Raw genomic sequence first — 21096 nt, forward strand, 5'->3', positions numbered from 1 at the left:
GCTAGTGTCCTTGACTGCCAGCTGAAACTGGGCCGAAATGTATCCTTCTTGAGAAGCAAAGATAAGTTCATCTTTCTCACTATCTACTCTAAAAGACTCACTCCACCCCCACCCACCCCGTTAACGGTCCTCTTTCCCAAAGGCAGGAATATTCCCTATAACTAACATTGCTAGCCCCACATACGTCACTTCTGCCAATTTCACTGTCTGAGCACCTTGTACTGAATGGATCTCTAATAAAGCTACTTCAACTGGAACACCTGTGCATTAACTGTAGAGAACTTGGGGATCTAACTGCCAGGGACTGACAGCCAGTACCATCCATGTGCAGTATTTATTTATATTATTTGTAGTTAGCCTTTCTCACTGAGAATCAAGGAGGATTAAGCAGAGCAAGTCAATAGGAATAACAACAATAACAAACAATGAAATAGGTTATGGATTAGAGAAATTTGAAAACAAGCAGCACTCTGATACAGAGCTGAAACAAAGCATAAGCACTTACATGACACATTAAATAATGCAGAAGTTACTGAACAGGAGCAAGCATACATACAGTAACAGACAGTATGCAGTAGTATAATCTACAGTCCCTATTGCTTTACCAAAGAATCTATTTAAAAACTTGTAAATAATGGTTTGGATCCTGCCTAGAATTTTTGTGGGTGTGGGTGTGATTTTTACTGATCATCCCTCCTGTTAGAAATGGGATATCCCTCTAACTCCTCCACCCCCCACCTTTTCCTTTGTCACGCAGGGACAACATTGCAGGAGGCATTGTGGGCTGCCATGGGAGGGAGGAATTGGTGCACATCAGTCTTTGCATCAGCAGAGATTCATTGCAGAATCCAAGCCAATATGGTAACTTGTCTCAGTTATAGCTATATATCCTTTTGTAATCAAATGATTAAACTGGGAAACTGGGACATGACACTTTATTTGGACAGTCCCATCTAGGGTTCAGAATGATAGTATTACCTTTGGGGTGCGTACCCATCAGGAGTTTGGCATATAGCTTGTCTAACTCTATCTGTGTTATAGGCTTGCTGCTATAGGCATTGGGTCACTTTGCTGTCCTGAGCTAACTTGCCCCAGGTGTAGTTCTATACCACATAGGCCAGGAGAAAGACTCTCAGCTTGACCATAGCTCTGACATTGCCTGGCCTCATTTTCTAGCCAGCAAAAGGAATAGATGTTGCACAATGTCTCTATCAGATATCCAGCCATGCTCAACAGGAAATGCTAGATTCTCCAGTAACTTTCAAATCATGGCAGAACACTGCAAATCTGGATTATAAAAATGGGATTAGATTTAGAGCAAGGTTTAGGCCCTGACAGCTGAGCCAGGCTCCATCTAGAGTTGCCAACCTCCAGACTACAGAGATCAGTTCCCCAAGAGGAAACAGAAGCTTTGGAGGGAGGACTTAATGGCATCACATCCTTGCACACCTTCCTCACCTTCCCAAATTGTGGCCTCCCCAGGCACTGCCTACAAAACTCCATGAATTTCCCAAACTGTTGTTGGCAACCTTATTCCCATCCAAATATCTATGTGACACTGATATGATATGCTCATGCTTGTAAGGATGTGGAATTTCCAAAGTAAAGTTTGTTGAAAACTAAACTATGCTATCTCTTATAAGAAGTAGCAATATGTGCAGAACTTAGTGCGCCAAAATGGATTGCGCCTCTGCCAAAGAGGTAGCCCTGCGGAATCTTTTTGTGTATTTCACCATACAGTTGCCCCATGCCACATTCTTAGAAGGAATGTTCAGCCTGTAGAAGAGTTCTGGAGAACTCAAAAGCTTGCACACGGTTAAGTGTTTTTTGGTTGGTCCTAAAAAAATGTATGTGGATAGGGCTGGTAAATGGGTACAGCAAAAGTACTGGACACACGTGCTAAAAATTTGTTGACCATGGTTGGATCACGTAGCTTGGCAAGGTGGCCTTTGGAGCAGGAGGAAGATAAAAGGGCAGGCCACAAAGTGCCACAACTGCTGTGTGCACTTCATGCCACACTAGCGCTGTCAGGTAGTTCCCCCACCAGACAGGGGCAGTTTAGTGATTCAGGGCAAAAGTCAAGGGTGGGCCTCCACTTTCTTTATTCCTGCCCACTTCACTGATTTTAACTACTTCATTGATTCATTGATTCATTCATTCATTCATTCATTCATTCATCGGGTCACCATAGGTCAGAGGCAACTTGATGGCACATAACACACACAACACGCAACAACTACAGAGCGTTATTTTGTGAAGATAAAATGGATTGTAGGAGAATGTTGTTGGCCGCTTTAGGTTCCCATTGAGGAGAAAACTGAGGTATAAATAAAGTAAATAAATATTTACACCATTCATAGTGCACTCCAAAACAGAGCTACTCCAGTCGAAGCCCACTGAAATCAATGGGTTTAGACTGGTGTAACTGTGTTTAGGATTGCACTATAAGAAAAGCAATTCTCCCCCCCCCATCCCACCCTTGTGTCCTCTGGGGTCATAGCAATGGGGTATTCAGGGGAAAAGCTGCTGTTGCTGATTACTATGGTGGGGGGAGAGGGAAGCAAGGGGCAGAATGGGGAAAAGACTACTTCTCAAGGGTGAAAATGCCCTCTGAAGTGATTTGGGAACTGCTGCATTGATTTTTAAATGTGGGTTGTGTTGACTGAAGGCAACCTGCTTCGGCTGAAGGTTTTTGCAAACTCACTCCTGCAAGTGTTTTGTTGTTGTTATTGCTGCTGCTTCTATCAGAATTTTAAAATTAAAGAATAAGTACTTGCATTCTAGTTTAAGACTTTGTTAATTGATTTCAAGTGTGAAGTCCCATCAATTAATGAATAGTGTTTCCACACAGCTTACAATTTTAAAAACCCGACAGAACCAAAATATATCACCGCTCATAAAACAATAAAATCCACTGTATCTAAAACGACAGCAAGTAATAAAAAAAGGAATCAGTGCTAAAAAAGACAAAATAATATGCCACGAAATGTTTGAGTAAATGAAAATATTTTCTCCTGGTCCTAAAACTCAGCTGAGGTTCCTTACTGCCTGCCAAACAGGTGTGGGAAAACTTCCTAAGTTAGATGTCACCACAGAGAACCCCATCTCTGGTAGTGACTCATCTCACATCAGAAACTGTAGGTATTCAAACCACTGCCATATTTGGCATTTGCAATTGTAGTTTTCCGTTCATAGTTTCAAAAGTATGGAATGGCAATTAGTGCAACTAAAGCCAGAGAGACTCCTGGCAAAAAGCACACTATCTTCTGAATCTAAGAAAAACACCAACTTTCAGAGTCCAAGTTCATTATTCATAATTATTTATAAAACTGAAGACATAATTCTGTCTCAGAGCCAGTTTCCCATGCAAATAGAACAGACATCTCACGACTGCACCATTTCAGGCTGCAGATGGAAGAGCCCACATTTAAATGTTCTCCTCAGAATACCAGCATATCAGGGAAAGGGTATGCTATTGCTATACCCTATTTCTACAATAGACTAATGTAATGTGTTAATTGAGGGTCTTTATTATGTGGAAGGCACGGTTGCCAGTTCCCCTGGGGGCCAAATGGGGGTCAGAGGCGGACGGTATTTACCCTGCACCTACCTATTGCACTGGAAAATGACATTATTTCTGATGCAACATGGAAGCGAAGGTCACACCAGGGGCCAATTTTCTAAAAACTGGTAACAAGTTTAGTGTTTTGGGATGCTTTTTAGAGAATCGGCCATTCCCAATATTTCGCTTATACTATGTGTCAGAAACGACATCATTTTCTGGCACGATGGGTGGGCACACGAGTGCTTCACACACAAGCCTCAGTCATGTCTCTGGCCTTTCCAGGTGCCTCTTCCACCCCTGCTGGCTAGGTGAGCGACAGCAGGGAGCAGAGGCTGGCGGAGGTGGAAGCAGGGGTCCCCCACTATGGTGGGGGATCTGGCAAGCCAGGTGGAAGGGCATTCAAACATACAATTTCCACACCTGTAATGGGTATAGTCATAGGAATTCTGTCCTTGATTTATTTACTTGCATTCATACATCAACTGGAAAACAGAATTCATGTGAATTCATTGAACTTCTTGGAGTAATTCATGAATTATTTCTTGATAGGCAGCTCTGTTGCTCTGCAGTAGAATCGCAGGATTTGAGTCCAGTACCACCTCAGAGACTAACAAGTCTCTAACTTGAGACTAACAAGTGAGTCAAACTAGAGATGGGCATGAATCGAATTACAACCCAAATAAATGTATGAACCAAGCTGGTTCGCAGTTCGTGAACCAGTGGTTCGTGGAAGCTCATTTCCACAAACTTCCACAAACTGGTCTACTGGTTCGTTTGGGGCGTAAAGGGGCAGTTTAAACGGCCATTTCCCCAGGGAAATGGCCATATAAACTTTTCCTGCGGCTTGCAAGCGGCAGGTCCCTTTAAACTATCAGCTGGCAGGCGGCAGGGCCCTTTAAACTGCCCAAACCCCAGCCCCAGCCCCAGCCCCAGCCCTAAAATGGCTGCCACAGCAGTGGAAGAGGCCAAAAACGGCCTTCCTGCCCCTTATGGGAGGAGGGGGAGGACACCGCGGGCCCGCAGGGCAAGGTAAGTGTGGTGATGGGGCTGGGATTGGGGCTGAGGCTGTGGGGTGGGATCTGAGGTTTGGGCAGTTTAAAGGCCCCTGCGAGGGGGGAATCCCCCCCGCCGCCTGACAGCTGATAGTTTAAAGGGACCTGCTACTTGCAAGGCAAGAAAGGGCCCTTTAAATTGTCAAATACCTTTTTCCCTGCTACTGCTAAGCAGCTGAAAAGGGGCATTTAAACCCCACGAACGACGAACTGGTTCGTAAACTTGCCCCAGTTCATGCCAGTTCGTGGTTCCTGGTTTGTGAAAACCCACGAACCATGAACCTTATTATTCAATTGTTGTTTTATCTGGGCCATGCTTGTAGCTATGGGTACAAGCCCCCCAGTGTGGGGAGGGGATTCTCCCGTTCCCACTTTTCACTGCCCAAGTCCACTCACATGGCCAGTGAGGAGGGGGGAAGGAGTGCAGAGGTAGCTAGGAGCCACTGGAGCATACAGTGAAATGGCAGGGTCACAGCAGGGCCAAATCAGCCCCACACTTAGGATGTGGAGCCAATTTAGGCCCCACGGCTTCCAGTTTTCAACGGGAATTGTGTCATCAGGGCCTGCAGAGCATGAATGTGAGAGGAATGTGGACTGGGAGGTGCCATCTGCCAACCTACGTTCCCCATTTTCGGGTAAGGGGGGGCTGGCAACCCTACTTGTAGCAAGTTATCCCTTGGTATCATTCTGGCTTTATCAATCAACCTGCCTTGGTTCCTGGGACACCTAGGTAAAAGACAAGTATATAAATAATTATTTAATATTTTAACATCAGGGAGGGAAGGCGGCATGGTGTCAGATCTTGGAAGATAAGCAAGGTCAGTACTTGGATGGGAGACCAACAAGGAAGACTCTGCAGAGGAAGGCAGTGGCAAACCACCTCTGCTTCTCGCTTGCCTTGAAAGCCCACATACACACATTTTAATATTGCAAATGAATAAAAATAACTGATTGCTAAGCATTAGTCTCTCTTTAATCACCCTGAAAGCTCTGATGCTTTCTTGTCCTTCAAGATGGCAAAGCGAGCCCTGAAAACATTACCATCAGCACAATCTTAAGGCATGTTTGGGACTGGGTGAAAAAGGATACACAGCAGCACACATCAGTACAGTTACAACAACATCCTCTACACCCACTATTGAAAGATATATTTATTTTTATTTATTTAATACTTTTTGTGCCATTTTTTCACCCAGCTAGGGACGCCCAAGGTGAAGAATCAAAAAACATTAAAATACACACACATACACACACACAAACAAAACAATTAAACAAAACACATAAATGGGAAGGAGATTCAGTGAGGGAATGCCAAAGAAAACAGAACAATCTTCACCTAGCAGAAGACAATGGTAGAGCAGATGAATGGACAGATGAATCTCCCTGTTGGTAGAGGAAGACTGTGGGCCAAGCTAGAAGTGACGAGTTACACTTGAATGGCAAGTGAACAGACTCACATGTATTCCTCCCTGTTCACTTGCGCTCCACTTGCACTCCACTAGTGATCGAGTGGAGTGCAAGTAGAGTGCAAGTGAACAGGGAGGAATACATATGAGTCTGTTCACTTGCTATTCAAGTGTAACTCGTCACTTCTAGCTTGGCCCTGTGTTAACAAATCTGGCTTTGCAATGATCAAAAAGCCATTATGGTGCTGAGTAATCAAGCCAAACCAGTTGTTGACTTTGCTATAGCATCATGATTTGGGGACTGCTCCCAAATACAGTGGTGCCAAACTACCATTTCTTTTCAGTGTAATACCCCTAGATCTTTCCTAAAGCTAGCATAACTGGATTAGTCACAACTGCAGGCTGGCATGACAACCATTCTAAAATGAAGACATTGGGTTGGATCCTACCAGCTTTTCTGTTGGTGAAAAGAGGAGGAAAGAGCCCTTACTGACCATCAAAAAGGGATTATGAAACCTGCATGGACAAAAGCCATGTGGATCAGGGACTGTAGTAAGGAGGGGAATTGGACAAGATTGTGCAAGAAGCTGGCTGCATCTAACCCCCTATTTACTAGTGCTTTGATTAAATGACTAAGCTAAACTAAATCTTTGGAATATGAACAAAAATAGAACAAAACAGATGTCTCTACAGGTGGCAGTTCTTCTGATAACTGCTGAATACATGACATGTCCCTGCCTGTACAAAAATTGCATATTTTTTATAAAAGAAAATAAAAACCTCATCTTCACATTTAGAGCAATATGACATAGTACCCAGACATGGGCAAAGAGATATCTATAAAGAATAACTGGTGATTAGCAACTCCCATGCCCACCATTTTTTTTCCTGGGGGAAAAAAATCTCCTGGGGCCATTTTTCTATTTGGGGGGTCTATTAGCAAGAAGAAAGCCTTAAAACTAACAATTGGGGAAAATGTTAAGAATCCCTTTCCATTCACAGATTCTCCCCACACCACATTTGGCTTACTAGGAAAACAAAGTTTTGTGAAATCTGTGTTTCCTCATAAGGTATATCCTTGCTCATATTAAAAATGTATTGCTGTTCTGTGTTCCACTCCTCAGATGTGAAACTGTGTTGCAAAAGCAGCCACAAACTTCAGAAGGGAAAATTTCAGGGCTTTTTTCAGCTGGAACGGGGTGGAACGGAGTTCCGGAACCTCTTGAAAATGGTCGCATGGCTGGTGGCCCCGCCCCAATCTCCAGACAGGAGTTTAGATTGCCCTCTGTGCCATGACCCCTGATCTCCAGGGGGCGGGGCCACCAGCCATGTGATCATTTTCTCTGAGGGCAACCCACTGAGTTCCACCACCTCTTTTCCCAGAAAAAAAGCCCTGGAAAATTTGAATCTTCTCACCCAAGCTGTTTCCTCAATTGGAAATGTCCCTTGGGCTACTTTATTGAGTCCATCATTTTCCCTTACTGAGATTTAAAGCAATTCTTATAATGAACAGCAATAAGAAGGTCGAAGTCTAGCTCCTGGGCAGTTTTGCAATGTCATTAGTAACGCTGAAACAATAACCTGTTAAAATAAGCTCAAGTTCATTCTTGTACCCTACTTTCTGAGTCTTCCTTGCAATTGTACCCTTGCTGATCAGAACTGCTAAGGAAAACAGAAGAAGAATCTGTAGTTGGTAGCGTCTCCTTCCTCCCTCTCTTACTCTTTTCTTCAAATGTTAACCAGCACTCTCTTACCAATGTTCCAGCACCCCCTGTATTAGCAGCACAATCTAAGTTGGAAAGAATACACTCAAAATCAATTGAATTTCTGTTGGTACAACTAAACCAAATACTGAATGTATGTGTGGGTTCTCTATTCATCTTCAATTCACTTTAAAAGCAAAGCACAGTTCGGGTTGTCAGTTGAATGCTGGCAAGTGGCAGGAGGTGGACAGGGGTGGGAACATGTAAATACACAGCATTCTGATGTTGTGATGTCATGCCTAGTGTGACCCTAGAAGTCATATTACCACATTGGCATGGCACTCTGGGATCCCTCTCTAAACTCTATGGTTTGCCATAGAGTTTTAGAGGAGTCTTAGAGTTTCATATCGACACAATGATGTCATTTCTGCAGTTGCAGCAGAAGTGACATCTCATGTCAGAGTGCCACGTAATCCTCCCGCCTACCCTCACAGCTCTACTGAGCAGTGGCAAACAACCCATGGCAGCCCTACCCATGATGTTGAGGCATGAGATTTGAACCATTCCTTCCCATTCGTAAATCTACAGTGGGAGGTAAAGAAACAAAAATTGCCACCACCATGATGGCAGCTGCAAGTAGGCTGGAAAGACACAGAAACAGCACCCACAGACAGCTGCAGTCACTGCTGCAGCCCTCCCATTCCTATACCTCCTCTCCCTTTTCTCCATTGGCCTGTGCATAAGTGCAGACATGACAGCAATTTCGGTTCCTCCCACTGCCTGGAACCGTCCTCCTTCATTCCCTCTCTCTGTCCAGCTGCACTGTAATGCTACAACCCAGAAAAGACCTTTAAAAGGCTACCCTCCATCACCATATTGGTTGCAGGTGGAACCAAACTGGGCCTCCTCCAGGGTTACCAACCTCCAGGTGGATCCTAGAGATCTCTCAGAATTATAACTGATCTCCAGACAACACAGCTCAGTTCTTCTAGAGAAAATGGGTGCTTTGGAGGGTGGACTGTATGGCATTATATCCTGCTAAGGTCACTCCCCTCCCCATATCCCATGGTCACCAGACTCCACCCCTGAATCTCCAGGACTTTCCCACCCAACAGTTGGCAACCCTAGCCTCCTTCCTGTAGCGTTTAAAGAAAATGAATGAGAGATCACAGTTTTATCATGGTTCATCTAGTCATTTCCTTTGACCACTGTTAGATTTGTCTCTGCTCAGATATTTCACTCTGGGTACAAATAAAACTCTTTTTGTGTGAAATTAATATTACTCCATTTGCAAACAGAAGAATCTGGATGAGTATCTTTAAGATTTGATACACTTGTTGCTTGATCTAAAAATATGGCAGAAAGAACATTCCAGTCGCTGCTGAGTAAATTAACTTTTCAAAAATGTCTTCTGATATTTATAGTTCTATTTAATATACTTATCCCTTAAACAAGCCACACAAACTTTGCTATAAACAAAAACTGCTTTGGAAGATTTCCGCTTTTTGCTATGTAATAGCAGCTACCATGAATGTTCAAGGTTTTATTCAAATGTTACTGCTATTTAACTGGTAAAACCAGCTGGTCTTAATAACAAAATGATACTACAGAAAATTCAGTTTACATCTGAATCCTTCCAATTGCCATCTGTACAGTAAAGCCTAATAAACTACTTACACCTCCTAACAGATGCTGCTAATCATTGTCTGACAATACGTAATCAGAATCTGTTCTTTAACCCTTTGGGGGAAATAGATACCAAGTCTTGTTATTAATAGTAAAAACAAACTTTCTATGAATAATTGTGTCTGGGAAGTCAGATTTATTATCCTTTTTCCTATAATTATTTTAAAATAATTTGCTTATCCACCAGAAATATATTATATTTTACAATAAAAAGTACATAAGCCTATCATTTTTCCAATACACATTTATATAACATTTTGAACCTCCTTATATATTAGGGTTGCCAGGTCCCCCTATCTTCCCAGAGGGAGGTTGGAGCCCTAGCACCTCCTGCTCTCTGCGGGGGTGTGTGTGTGTGTGTGTGAATCGGACTTGATTCAGGCTGAATTGAGCCCGAATCGGCCTGGATCAGGCCCAGATCAGCCTGGAACGGGCTGCTGCAGAGCATGGGAACGCTCCTGTGCTCCGCAGCAGTGCTATCTGGGCCAGATTGGGCCCGAATTGGGCCAGATCAGGCCCATGGGACCACGCCGCACCACACCCCCAGGAGTGTGCCTCGGGAGGCCTGTGCCTCCTCCACTGGCCAGGTAAGCGGGGATGGGAGTGGAGGGTGGGAGCAGGGGATCCCCCACCCCTGGCAAGAAATGGCAACCCTATTATATATGCATTTTTACCAATGATTACAATGGAACATAAGTCTAAGAACATATTATCAATCCTGCAAAACCATTCACATTTTATTTGCTTCAAAACCCTTTTTATTTGATTGTATCCATAATGGACTTCTTTAATACAATAAAGAAGCTTTTACAATAACCTAAATTCACAAACAATGCCTAGAAATGTTTGATTTTTTTTTTGTACCGCCATTTCCATATGAATCTGTCTTCCACCTAGTCATCTAATTCAGTATAGTCTTCTCTGACAAACAAGAGATCTACCGAGTCTGTAATATCCAGAGATGGCATGGATTGAATTAGCGGCCTTTTGCATAGGGTTTCCAATTCCAGTTTAGGAAATTTCTGGAGATTTGGGAGTATCGGCTGGGGAGAGCAGAATTTTTGGAGGGGAGGGAACTCATTGTAGATGTGATGTGATAGAGCTGACTATCTGAATTTGCCATTTCCTACAGTGTAATCTGGAGATCAGTTGTAATTCTGGAAGAACTCCAGATCCTGTCTTGGTAACCTGTTCTGCATGGAAAGAGTGTGTTCTTCCACGGAGTTACAGCCCATTCTGCACACAGTATGTTGGAAACAACGTTCCTCAATGTTCCCCTTTCATTTTCATATAGTTGGACCGAACAATGTAATCAAACAACATGGTCTTGTCTGCAGTTGGAATTTTATCTTCCGGAACTTTGGCTGAAGTCTCCTCGGTGAAATAGCCTGTTAAACTATGAGCCATCTATATTTAAACTTCCAATATGGTATAAGTAAGCAAGAAGCATTTTTACTATTCCATGCTCTATGCAAAAATAGTTTCATTCTCCATTGCCAATTTTCTCCTACAACCTAATCTGTATTCCTCAGTCACACAATGCAGATTTTACTTAATCTTTACTGCTGATTTGTCAGCAAATGAGTCTCTGAATTACAAACACCAAGCAACTCCATATTCATTTGCAGTACTTCAACTTTAATATTTGTCTCTTTTTAATCTACATGTATGTTTTGCAAAACTACTTTCCTTTAAAAATAATCTTGAGATGTGTAATTACTTCTTGCCTTCCATTTTAAACAGTTTTGCTTATTGCAAACACTTAAAATGGTGTGTAGAGATCTTATTCTTTTAGATTTCTCAGTTATAATTATTGTTATTATATAGAAGCAAAGGTTTAATTAAACCTGCAGGTGCTGCACACATACAAAGTGGGGAATATTTAGTTTCCTTTCTGAACTGCGTGTATATAAAAAAAATAACTGTGTTTCCACAATATTTCAGGATATTAAACCAAAATTCATGGTTTCAAGCTGAGTCTGAAAACACTCTACAACCAGAGGAACATGAGTCATCTCCCTTTAGTAAGGAAAGAGAAGCCGTAATTTGGGGGTGTTTAAATGAATAGACTCCCTACTGACTAATGACAAAAAATTCAAAAAGATTGCCAAGATTGCCAGGCAGTAATTTAATTTTAAGACTTAAAGGACTTCCAACAACCACACCCTGGTTTTCAAAATATCAAAGAATGGTTTAACGAAAAGAGTTGTAGTCGTAACATAACACACACATAACACATAACACACACATACACCAACAAACATACATTTTTTTAAAAAAATGGGCATCCGGATAGTACCAAGTTAGGAATGAATGAGGACATGTCTATATGCAGGGGTCATTTTGTAGAAAAAGAGCTGGATGAACTCATTAGCATAACTCATTAGCATAACTGATTTGCATATGCCACACCTCTTGCCATCACAGAAGTGTGTCATTGGTAAAACTGATTTGCATATGCCACACCCCCTGACATCACCTATTCTGGCTGTTTTGGATCCAATCCTGGCTATTCAGGGCCGAAATTGGGCCCAAAATGGCAAAAAGGGGCTGAAAATGGCAGAAAAGGGGCCCAAAACGGTCAGGATCTGGCCGCTGCTGAGTAGGAGAGTGATCCACCACCTGTCAGAGGCCCGATCCAGGCTGTTTCGGCCCCAATCCAGGCTGAAACAGGCCCAAAATGGCCGAGAGTCAGGTGGGTGGGGCCACCTGACGTGACCTCTTTGGGGAACTGCCAGAACTGCGTTCCAGTGTGTTCCCCCTCGAAATGAGCCCTACCTATATGATTCTTGGTAAGGCTTTTTTGTGACAGTGCTCACAGGTATTGAGTACCCTCACCTTTTTTTCAGGGCTCTCCCAAGTCTTAAGGGAGGAATTTGTGGAAATCAGCACAACCTTATATATGTGTACTGGCACTGATTCAACTGAATAACACCATCTAAAGGTCGTAAGTCATGATGAGGCAGGCCAGTTGAGAATAGCTGTTTCCATCTCTGCAAAGATGTAATTTGTGCCTCACGCTATGAGAGAATCAAGAAAAACAGAAATGTGAGGAAGTAGCACAGAAGCTACGGTGGTCTAGGGGGCCAGAGGATCCTCTCACCATCCTCTGAATTGCTCATGTGGGAGCTTAAAAGGGTCAGATGGAAGCAACTGAATGGCAAAGGAATTTTTTCCAGCCTCTAGAAGTCAACATATTAATTAAAAACTACATGTTCATAATGAAGTTGTCACTAGTGGGCATAGCTGTCTTGGAATACAACTCCGGTGAGACATAAGAGAATGTGGCACTCACCAAGGGGTTGAAGGAATGTTGCATAAATAGCTCCATGCCAACTCTGTGGCAGATAAGTCAATCACATTATTATTCTATGCTTCCTTAGTCTTACATTCATCTCCTCTCCTCTTTTTAGTCTCACGTGCTTTTACATGCGTTTATTGGCTCTTTCCTGAGCTGGCTGATGTGGGGCATCCTCCATACCCCCCTTCTTGATTGCTGAGTGTCACTGGTGTTTCTTTGGTCTCCATGCAGTTGCTCTGCTTTCAGATCCTTGGAGTTGTGTCTTTTTTGACATTCCTTTACTGAAAGCGCACAGGACACTGACCAGCTACTCTGGCACCAGTGACATACTGATGTCCAGGGACTGAGCTGTCCGTGTCACAAAATGTACATTAAAATCGTTCGTTTGGATTAATGCAGCCCTTTTCTGATGCAGACGGAGTTCAACACAGCAGCCAGATGGAAAATACATATTTCGATCCCACCCTCATCTCTCTCCGGCTGGTGAAAGGAACGTGGTGATTTGTCAGCGAGGGAATCAACAGGCATTCAGATCGGAAAGAAGTCGACATTTTCAGTTTCAGTGGATTGTTCAGGTTCAGAATCAAGAATCTCAACTCTGTTATCACAGCAGAATATGCTAAAATTGACCACACACTGTTCTTACTTACGAGAAAGTTAAGCTAAGGTGTTTCAAATTGAGTGGCCCACCATGTTCAATATTGCCCCTTGCCCCTCATGGCTAATGGTATCATGCCTGGCTGGGTTGGTTGACTGGATCCAGGAAGTCATAAATACCTCTCTATGGGAGGGTATAGCTCCAATCGCTTTGAAAGAGGAGATTGGGAGATCCCTTCTGAAGAAGGCATCCCTGGCCCCAAAGGACCTAAATAACTAACATCTGGTGGCTAGTATTCCATTCTTGGGCAAAGTGCTCAAGGGGGTGGTGGCCTCACAGGATCAGGAAGTCTTGGAGGAGACAGATTTTCTAGGCCCATTTCATTCTGGATTCAGGCTTGGCTTTTGGATGAGAACAGCCTTGGTAGTGATGACCTTTGCCAGAAGAATAACAGGAGGAATGCATCTCTGTTAGTTTTCCTGGATCTCTCAACAGGCTAGCTGGGCCGGGAATAGGGGGGCACCATGCTTTATTGTTTTGGCTCTTACTTGACCAGCTGATTCCAGAAGATGGTGCTGAGGGATTGTTGCTCAGCCACGTGGCATTTATGCTATTGTGTCCCACAGCATTCCAGTTTGTTCCCTGTGCTATTTAACATCTACATGAATCTGCTGGGAGAGGTTGTCTGGGGATTTGAAGTGAGGTGCCATCAATGCATGGATGACACCCAGCTTTGTTTCTCCTTAACCGCTAAGAGAGGTGGGACTGTGGAAGTTCTGGATAGTTGCCTGGAGAAAGGGTGGATGAGGACTAATAAACCAAAGCTGAATCCAGACAAGACCAAAGTCCTGTTGGTCAGTGAAGAAACTGCTCAGGGACTGTGGAGTCAGCCTGGTCTGGAGGGGATTATACTCCCTCTGAAGGAGCAGGTTTGTAGCTTGCGAGTGCTACTGGATCCTGCCCGATGGTTGAAGGCTTGGGTCTAGAGATGGGCACGATCTGAATTACGATTTCAAAAAAACCCTGCCATCGTGACTCAGCTAATCAGTTCTGTCCACGGCAACCGATCCAGCGGTCGGGAGTTTGCTTGTTCGGGACTTGATCGGATGGGTCAGTTTCTGTTCAGAATTGCAGACACTCTGGTGCTAGTAATTTATTCCCGGGGCAACGGAGTCAGGGAAATGAGCTGTGTTTGCCCTCCTTCTGTCGCCCTCGGAACACGAATGGAAGCCCAGTTTTCCTTGATTAGCAGGCTTCCTTCCAACCACAGAGCAGCAACCCAGGGGAGGGAGGGGGAAGGGGGTGGGCACAAAGGAAAGGCAAAAGGCAGCGCGGGAGGCTGGGAGGCCGCCTGCGCCGTTCGCCTTTCCCCAGGACAAGAGGCGCATGGGCAAGCCGTCCGCCCCTTGTCCTGGGGAAAGGCAAAAGGCAGTGCAGGTCGCTGGGAGGCCGCCTGCGCCGTTCGCCTTTCCCCAGGACAAGGGGCACGCGGGCAAGCCGGCTGCCCCTTGTCTTGCAGGGCAGGTGAATGGCGTGTGCCGCCTCCAAGCCACTCGCGCTGCCGCCAGCTCCGCAGCGCACCAGGACAGCCAGCTTGCTGTGTGGGCAGGGGCGACTCAGAAGCGCGCATGCGCGCAAGAGCCTGACTATGGTTGCCCTGGACGCTGGCCTCCCCGATTCCCGACTGCGGACTGGAAACGAGAGTTGATCATTTAGAATCAGTGGCCTGTGTTCGGCAGCAGCCCAGATCCACAAACGGCTGAATCGGAATTTTTTTTGGGATCGGGCCCATGTCTACTTGGGTCTCCTCCATAGCATGTAGCACCTTTTATCAGCTCAGGCTGGTTTGCTAGCTATGGCTGTTCCTTGGAATGCATGATCTGGTCACAGTGATCCATGCTCTGATCACACCCGCGATAGATTACTGTTATGTGCTCAATGTGGGGCTGCCTTTGAAAACAGTTCAGAAACTTCAATTGGTCCAAATGTGGCAGCCAGGCTACTGTCTGGGGTTGGCTACAGGGATCTTATCACTGCTTTGCTGAAAGAACTGCACTGTTTACCCATCTGTTTCTGGGCACAATTCAAAGTGCTGGTTCAGACCTTTAAGACTCAAACTGCTTGGGGCCAGGGAATATGAAGGGTTGTCTCCTCCCACACTATCTAGCCAACCAGTTAAGATCTGCCCCTCCTATACAAAGAATTTTTAAAAAGATCTGCCTCTCAAGCCCTGCTCTCGGTGCCCTGTATTCAGAGGTGAGGCATGTGGCGACTAGAGACAAGGCATTTTCTGCCACGGTACCTTGCCTTCGGAATGCCCTCGCCTTTCAAGTTTGCCTGGCACCTACTTTACTTTCTTTTATGCACCAGGCCAAATCACGTCTTTTCACCCAGGGTTTTAATTAGGGGTTTTATCTTATCTGCTTTTTAGTGATTTCCATAGTTTTTATGAAGCTTATATCCAATGTCTTGTTTTGAATACTGTGACATGGTTTTAATTGTAGGCTGCCTTGAGCAGGACACTGAAGAGGCAATATCCTAAATAAGTAAATAAGCTCAGAATGCGACTGACCAAGCATGCAAGCTTTACGGAAGAGAGGAGCTTGAACCTCTGCCTTCCTCTTTCTGTTCTAAGGTTCAGGGTGTATCTGTTGGACTGCTAAGGAAGTATTCAAGAACGTGTGTGCTTGGTTATCCTGTGTAGTCAGATTATTTAGATCTGACATTCCTGAACTGCACTGTGGCTACTCAGAAACCACAGTGGTTGCTGGACAATCTGTTCTCCCGTGATGAACTGTACCTCTTACAACTTCCTTACATTTGTGTTGCAAACTGACGCAAGGGGATGGGACAATATTGGAATAAAGATCTGGGTAACCTTTTCATTCTACCCATCTTGGGATACTGTAGGTCAGTGTGATTTATGATCCACCAACCCAAGGACTGCCCATAAGCCAGCTCTTGTTGTCTGGCAGGTGCTTGACATCTCCCGTACTTTGAGAACAAAACCCGAATTTTCATCAAGGTCCTGGTGCAATACCTAGGGTTGCCAGCAGGAGAGCGGGAGGGGGGGGGATGGCACTCCCTTCCAGCCCAGTGCATGCTGATGCTACCTCCAGAAGTGCTCCTAGGGTTACTTTAAAGAATCAGCCCTGGCATGAAGCATGCGAACCCTCCCATCCCTTGCACAATGACAGAAGCATGCACACCTGTTTGCCCACACTGCCTAACAGTGGTAGGTGATCACCGAGTGACCTGTCTCCTCCCGTCAATCACTAGTGATCAGCAGGCAGAGAGGTAAATCACTGGGAGGTTGCCCGCCACTGGTGGGCCCCTGGCAACCCCAGCAACACCGTACACAGTAGGTAGGCTGCATTCTGCTTGGCGGGTTGTGCAGGCCTGTGATTGGAGCTCATCTTTTCCAATTTATTTCCAAACAATAACGGGACCTTGTACATCTGTGGCAATATGCTAACAGTAATCATCATGTGGATTCCTTGGCAACAACAAACAATTTGATAGCTTATCCAAGAAAGACTTGGGTCAGAGAACTAGCCAAATTCTACAAGTATCGTCCTGTTATGCTCAAGTGGGTGTCACAGGGTGAGCCTCCTACAGAAGAACTATAGTTCTCCTCCCCCACCCAACCCCAACAGATGCTCTCTTCCTCTTTTTGAGTCAATTCATTATTGCCATCCCATTTGCTGGCTACCCTGGTTATGCACTTTCTTCAGTTGCTTCAGACTTACAGGTTATCTTATCATCTTCCTCCTGTTCTGCTTGTCACATTGCTGGCACCCCACTAAGGAATGTATTCACTACAAAATTGTTCTTTTGACCTTTGAATCACTTGTTCCCTCCTATTTAATAGATTTGCTCTCTCCATATGAACCTGGCTGTTCTCTGAATCCGGCAGATGCTAGTCCCTTTTCTCGTTCCTAAATATTTTTAAGATTGCATGGAGAGGTTTTTAATAGCTCCACATTCTGCTGCGGAACATGCTGTCAGTTATAAGCAGAAACCGTTCCCAACTTGCAGGCTTTTAAAATCTAACCTTAAAATGATTTCTTTTAGTCAGCATTTCTAAAATGATTGTTTTAGCAATTTTTCTGTGCTACCCGATCTAATTTTAACTTTACTGATTGTAAAGCACCCCTGGGATGCAGGCATGAAGGTCGCTACTGGAATACAAGATTGCATAGTATTGTAAAATGCTCAGCTTGTACTGAATAAGGAAGCTAAGTGTTTCCTAGTACAATGTTTCTTGACACGATTAAAACAGACTCACTCAAAATAAATGCTCACCTTTACCTGTAACTACCAAAGACAGAGAATGAAATGAAATTTTAAAATCTGAAGGGTTACAAAATAATTTTGAATTTCTTTCTGGAAGTAAGAATTTCTGGCAATCAAAGTAACAACCACAGACCTTTATGACTGTGTGTCCTACATAACCAACTTAAAGAGGCAAACTATAGTGTTTTCCACGAGCACACTTTCATTGGGTTTTTGGGGTATTCGATCCACAAGCATCGGATCCTCTTTGGGTCTCTGTAATTCTCACTTACTTACTTACTTACTTTATTTGGCTTATATCCTGCCGTCCAGCAAGCAGGAGTCGAACTGAAGTGCTGTCTATTTTTTCTGCACTACAAAAATGCCCCATTTCTGATGCTGGCTGTTTTGTCAGTTAATTGGTAAAGACTCATCAGTTTCGTCAGTTGATTGGCTGAGGAAACTTGCAAGGTTTACTTCCTACTGCTGAGGTTAGCGTGCACCCACAACACACTTTTTAGTCCATTCTTAAAATTTCTCTTAGCCATATCGCAGCTGATAGGCTTAGGAAACTTGCAAGTTTTTTAAAAAAAATGCACTAATGTTGCAACATTGGAACCTTGTTGTTTAAAAAAAAATTGAAAATTAAAAATGAATTAGTTGCTATTCAACCAATCAAAAGGCAGGGGGATAAAGAGGAGGGTGAAAGGCAGGGCCAGGGTCAGGCTTCACATCGAAGAAAGCATTCTGCACTTTAAAAAAGCTGAGCTTTGACTTTGCTGGGGGAGGAAGGGATATGTGCACAGGGAGAAAAAAATGCAAAAACCCCAAGGAAAAATCCACTCTGCTGCTGATGCAGCCTTTCAAAGTGCAGAATACAAAAAAAAAAGTCTGGGAAGCAATCTGGAGATTGAATTGAGGTATTTTGACCATGCATGCAGAACTCTGGAGAGAAATCGATGCAGTATGAGACCAGAACCAATGAAAAGGCCCAGTGTGGAAAAGACCTTTCTGTTTTTCTGCGTGCGTGACTGACACCCCATATCTCACATGTGTACAGTTTGGCATCCCAGGACCTGATCACTTAGTTCCACACATTCAAGGGTATATGAACCCTTACCAAATAACAAGCCATCTTTGACACTGAGGAGACTTTCAAAAGCAGTTTGTGATACAACTAAAGGGTTCATTATAAAAATTGCCAGATCCTGCTCCACTTTGTTTAACATGTGCTTTATTTACTTATTAAGATATTTATACCCCTTTTCTACCCAATGGAGATCCAAAGCAGCTTACAACATCATTTTCTATTTTATCCTCACAGCAAAAATCCTGTGAAGTAGGGTAGGCTGAGAGAGAGGGTGACAGGAGCTACTGGACTATTACTCTTTTCTACCATTTGTTCACACACTGATGAAAAATGAGTTTTCTCACCACTTTTGAGAAGCCCAGGCATGTTCTCCAAAGGTGACAGAATGTTGGTTCTAAGTTGGACGCTTTTTTAAAAAAAATCAATTTATTTTACATCATTTACATCACCTTTCTCCCCAGTAGTGACCCAAAGCAGCTTACATAATTCTCCCCTCTTCCATTTTATTCTCACAACAACCCTGTGAGGTAGTTTAGGCCGAGAGTATATGACTGGCCCAAAGTCACCCAGTGAGCTTCCATGGCAGAATGGAGATTCTAACCTGAATCGCCCAGCATATTTTGAACAATTAAATATATCTTTGGATCTTAGCCATAATTAGCAAGTGATCAGTGACTAAAATCTAAGCTCCAAGTACCTGAGCATTGCCATTGCAGGGATAGTGCCAACCTAGCTAGTAATCTTGTCAGCAAAGAAAATAGAAATGCCAAAGAAAATCACAGCCCCAAGGAGCTGAGAGCACAGCAACTGCTCTGGAGTCTAGTGACACCACCCATAACCACCAATAAAAAAGTGGTATGCAAACAGAAGTAACCAACCAATGCAAGGCGATGATAAAACAGTCTCCTAAGACTAATTATCTAAATGATATGGGACCAACATATCTGAAGGACTGCATACTCCCTTACAAACCTACCCAACCCCTGGGTCATCTTCAGAGGCTTGCTTCACATGCCCCTGCTTTCTGAGATTGAACGGGTGGCAACCCAGGAGAAGGCCTTCTTGGTTGTGGCACCAAACTGTAGGACTCCAGAGATTAATCTGTCCTCTTCTGTTGCCATCTTCGGCCAGAGGGTGACTCAAAACGTTTTTGTTTTGTTTGGCATATGGATCCCTCCTTCTTGCTCCATGTTTGGTTCTGAACTTTTTACTTGTTTTAAATGTCTTTGTATGTTTTTAAAGCTCTGATTTTAACTTTTAATGTTATGTTTGCACCCTCCACAGTACAGAAGACCATTGTGTGTCCAACAGAAGCACGGCTCACCCAGCAGAATCCAAGGAACAGCAGCGATTTTGTACCTTCAGACCCAGTCATATGAGATGGGTTGCTCATGTGGATTTGATACCCCATGTGCGAATATTATTGCTCATCACATTCCCATGTAGCCATCCCTCTGCTGCATTTTGAAAATGTTATCACTTCCTCCTATTTACCCCAACAAGTCTTGTTCTTCTTTTTTTGCCACCAAGGTGCAAGTAACTTAACGTGACCTGGTAGTTTTTTCATGGAAAGAAACATTCAGATGATTGCCCCTGCCTCTGTGCAGCAACCCTACACTTTCTTGGTAATCTCCCATCCAAGTACTAACCAGTGCTGACCCTGCATAGCTTCCAACATCTGATGAACTTGGGCTAGCCTTGGGCTATCGAGGTCAGGGCATTCTCCATTTACCCTTCTGTTATGGAGCCTGCATAGTATCAAAAATTAGCAGTGATTAGGGGTGTCAAGAAACTGACCTTTTCTAGTCCCTTTCTTGGCTTTTTCAAATCTTTGGTTCAAGTTTTTGGGCCACGTTAAGCTACAGAAGGACCATCTCTGGGAAATTACAAGCACTATAACTTTGCCGTTCCCAAAGAGACAAGAGATGGGATGGAACTGAAGAGAGCTTCAAGGCAGAACCAGGAGGGAGTTTTGGTACTCACATTCCATCTCATTAGTGCAAGGAACCCTGGGTGAGGATAAGTTGCTCTGATTGCAAATACATTCCAGCTGTAGAGGAATGTGGTCACATGTCCCTGAAACACCCATTGATTGGTTAACTAGGATCAGGCCATGTTGCAGCCAGCCTGCCATTGTTATCAGCAATTGTTATCAGTCCCTGGCTCCAAGGAGACCCACCTGGCCTCAACTAGAGCCAGAGCTTTCTCAGTCCTGGCTCCTACCTGGTGGAACGCTCTGTCTACCGAGACCAGGGCCCAGCAGGATCTACTATCTTTCCGCTGGGCCTGTAAGACAGAGTTGTTCCACCAGGCTTATGGTTGAGGCTGGGCCTCCGATGGCTGCCTACCACTGTTCTTAAGCTGCTGCTATATTCAATTGTACTGTTGTATTTGTTGTTGATTGTATTGCCGCCTTCTGG

General features: G+C 44.1%; 1 protein-coding gene across 1 annotated transcript in view; it reads right to left on the reverse strand.

The window, feature by feature from the left end:
• BAZ2B (bromodomain adjacent to zinc finger domain 2B) overlaps positions 1 to 21096 on the reverse strand; it is a 279279-nt gene that overhangs the window by 180389 nt on the left and 77794 nt on the right. The gene's annotated exons all lie outside the window — the stretch shown is intronic.

Source organism: Eublepharis macularius, chromosome 2 (assembly GCF_028583425.1).
Source record: "Eublepharis macularius isolate TG4126 chromosome 2, MPM_Emac_v1.0, whole genome shotgun sequence".
NCBI classification, from domain to species: domain Eukaryota; kingdom Metazoa; phylum Chordata; class Lepidosauria; order Squamata; family Eublepharidae; genus Eublepharis; species Eublepharis macularius.